General features: G+C 33.3%; 1 non-coding gene across 1 annotated transcript; it reads right to left on the reverse strand.

Annotated features, from left to right (window-relative positions):
* Positions 1-1,837: 1,837 nt before the first annotated feature.
* On the reverse strand, positions 1,838-1,944 carry LOC139887352 (small nucleolar RNA R71). The gene has a single exon (XR_011773187.1). It is a non-coding gene; the product is annotated as a small nucleolar RNA R71 (small nucleolar RNA).
* Between the last annotated feature and the right edge of the window lie 1,657 nt (positions 1,945-3,601).

Consider the following 3,601-nt stretch of genomic DNA (forward strand, 5'->3'; position numbering starts at 1 on the left):
TAAAATTTATAAAAGTATTTTTATTTTAGTTTTTAAAATTAAATTTTTATTTAAGATATTTATATTTTATTCAATATAAATCATAAAACAGAAAAAAAAATATAAAAGTTTACGGGCTATACTGTAGCAGCCCAACCCACCTGGCCCGAAAACCTACTTCATGCGATCGCATGGATTTTTAAGGGGAGGACCATGCGATCGCATGGCCCTGACAGACACGCCACAAACAACCCTAAAACAGCAATCATTACGGTAATTATTATTATTATTATTTAATTTAAACCCTAATTAGGGTTAGATTATTTAATTAGTTAATTTAGTTTTTATTTAATTTGTATTTTAAGTTTATTTAGTTTAATTAAATTATAAAATTAATAGTTTTATAAAATAAATAATATAAAAATAATATTTTTATAAAAATTATACTTTTTACAACTTTAAGTATATTTTTATATTTTGTTCCTTTTTATTCGTTTTAGCGTAATATTTGTATTTTTTCGCTCGTTTTTAGTTTCAAGTCATAGTTTTTGCCATAGTTATTTTTACTTCTAGATTTTTAGGCTTTACTGTAAAATCCCTTAAGTGCTTTTTCTTTAGATTAAGATTTAGGTGCTTTAGAATTTTGCGATGCCGTTTTTAAATTTTAGTACCTTTTTAAGTTATTTCCATTTGGGATATAGTTTTTCTTTTAGGCTTTAATATTTTAGACACAACTTTTAATTCTTAGTTTTTAGTTCCTTTTTAAGTTTCGACGCACTACTTTCTTATTTTTATTTTTCGACGCCTTTTATTTTTTCGACGCGCTCTTTTTCTTTCTTATTTCTCGACACTCTAGTTTTAGGACATAGAATTTTCTATTTCTTCTCTAAAATTTCCTAAAATTTAAACAAAAAATTATTTTAAGTGGTTAAATTGATAGACATCAAAATTTTCTGGTTCGTAGTAATAGTTGGATTTGTACGTGGACCGGGTTATTGGAGCCAAACAGTACTCAATTATATTGAGACCAAACGAATCCTGCCCCTCTGCTGCATCTTTTGGCTATTCGAAACATGGGCAAAATCAGAAAAGTATATTAATTTGATAACTTATATAATTTTTCTTCCTTTTTAAAAACTAATTGGATATTCAGTGAATGCACCGAGTAAAACGTTTACCACCTTTTGTACGTTCACCACCTGTAACTCGATCAAGACATCTAGCAAATATTGTCGCCGTTAATTTTTCTTTAGAATCGTCATCTAGTCGACCAAGTACTCCAATTCAAATTTTCGATAATCCATTTTTTGAACCCGACCTCACAATTGAGAATCCGGAGAATATTCAGGGACGATTTCGAGATCCTGAACCATTAATCTTTTCTCCGGAACCACCAATCATTCAAACAGAGATTGTTGAGGAACTAACCATTAAATCAGAATCCTCTAGTGATTCAGATTCAACAAATTCAATTATGGAAAATATGGAACCTCTAAGTATGGAAGACCGAATGCGAGCTAAACGCACTGGCCAAGGTCACGCAATTACTCAACCTGACATTAATGCGCCAGATTATGAAATCAAAGGACAAATCCTACACATGGTAACAAATCAATGCCAATTTAGTGGTGCGCTGAAGGAAGATCCAAATGAACATCTTCGAACCTTTAATAGGATCTGCACTCTATTTAAAATCAGAGAAGTGGAGGATGAACAGATATATCTCATGTTATTTCCCTGGACTTTAAAGGGAGAAGCCAAAGATTGATTGGAATTGTTACATGAAGGGGCGATTGATACATGGGACGTTCTAGTTGAAAATTTTCTTAAACAATTCTTTCCGGCATCTAAAGCCGTTAGACTTCAAGGAGAAATTGTTACTTTCGCACAGAAGCCAAATGAAACTTTATATGAGGCTTGGACAAGATTTGGAAAATTACTAAGAGGATGTCCGCAACATGGTTTAGACACTTGTCAAATAGTACAAATATTCTACCAAGGATGCGACATCACTACAAGGAAAGACATCGATATAGCAGCTGGTGGTTCCATTATGAAGAAAACCGCAACTGATGCTTACAAAATTATTGATAACACCTCTTCCCACTCACATGAGTGGCACCAAGAAAAAGATATCGTTAGATCATCTAAAGTAGCTAGAGCCAATTCTAGCCATGACTTAGATTCCATTTTCGCAAAAATAGATGCTGTCGAGAGACGAATGGAAAAGATGACTAAAGATATCCACTCAATACGAATTAGTTGTGAGCAGTGTGGAGGACCACATTTGACAAAAAATTGTCTCAGTATTGAACTAACAATGGAACAAAGAGAGAATGTTTCATACATAAACCAAAGGCCTGGAAATAATTATCAGAATAATTATCAACCGCCAAGACCGATCTACAATCAAAATCAGAATTATAACCGAAATGTTCCATACAAAAACCAACAAGGTCCTAGCAATCAACAAGTATCCAATAATACTTACAACCATCAAAGACCTAATTTTCAAAACAAACCACCACAAACCGATGATAAAAAGTCAAATTTAGAAGATATGATGTCGAATCTAGTTGAATCTCAAACTCAATTTTTCACATCTCAGAAACAAACCAATGAACAAAATGCTCAAGCATTTAGAAATCAACAAGCTTCTATTCAAAATCTGGAACAAGAAGTAAGTAACCTAGCAAGGTTAATAGGTGAAAGAAAACCGGGAAGTCTACCTAGTGATACAAATACTAACCCCCGGAATGAAACAGCTAAAGCTATTACCACGAGAAGTGGTATTACACTTAAACCACCTGAAATACCTGTAATTTCCGATGAAGCTATTCCTACTCCATAAGAACCACAATCTAATCAAGATAAGGAAAAAGAACCGGTAGATGAAAAGGTTAATGAAGATAACATAGTTAAGGCTAAACCTTATGTTAAACCATACCAACCACCACTTCCTTACCCGAGTAAAATGAGAAAAGAGAGACTTGAAGCCGAGCAATCCAAATTCTTAGATATGTTTAAACAAATAAATGTCAATCTTCCTTTCATTGATGTAATTTCAGGAATGCCTAGATATGCTAAATTTCTGAAAGATCTAATCTCGAATAGAAAGAAAATGGAAGAACTCTCGGCCGTTACTATGAATGCTAATTGTTCTGCAGTGCTGTTGAATAAGATACTAGAAAAATTATCTGATCCAGGAAGTTTCACAATTCCATGTTTTCTGGGAAGTCTAAGTTCAATAGAAGCATTGGCAGATTTAGGTGCTAGTATAAATCTAATGCCGTATTCATTATACACTAAACTAGGGCTTGGAGAATTGAAACCAACACGAATAAGTATACAACTAGCCGATAGATCAGTAAAATATCCTAGAGGGATAATGGAAAACATGCTAGTTAAAGTTGGTACTTTAGTATTTCCAGTAGATTTTGTTATTTTGGACATGGAAGAAGATTCTCGAGTACCTCTCATATTAGGAAGACCATTCTTAAACACGGCCAAAGCAATAATAGACGTGTTTGGTAAGAAACTGACCCTAAGTATATAGGACGAGAGTGTTACCTTTTCAGTTGATAGAGCCATGCAACAACCGCAATCTGCAGATGATACATGT

This window comes from Rutidosis leptorrhynchoides, chromosome 1 (genome assembly GCF_046630445.1).
Source record: "Rutidosis leptorrhynchoides isolate AG116_Rl617_1_P2 chromosome 1, CSIRO_AGI_Rlap_v1, whole genome shotgun sequence".
Classification (NCBI taxonomy): Eukaryota; Viridiplantae; Streptophyta; class Magnoliopsida; order Asterales; family Asteraceae; genus Rutidosis; species Rutidosis leptorrhynchoides.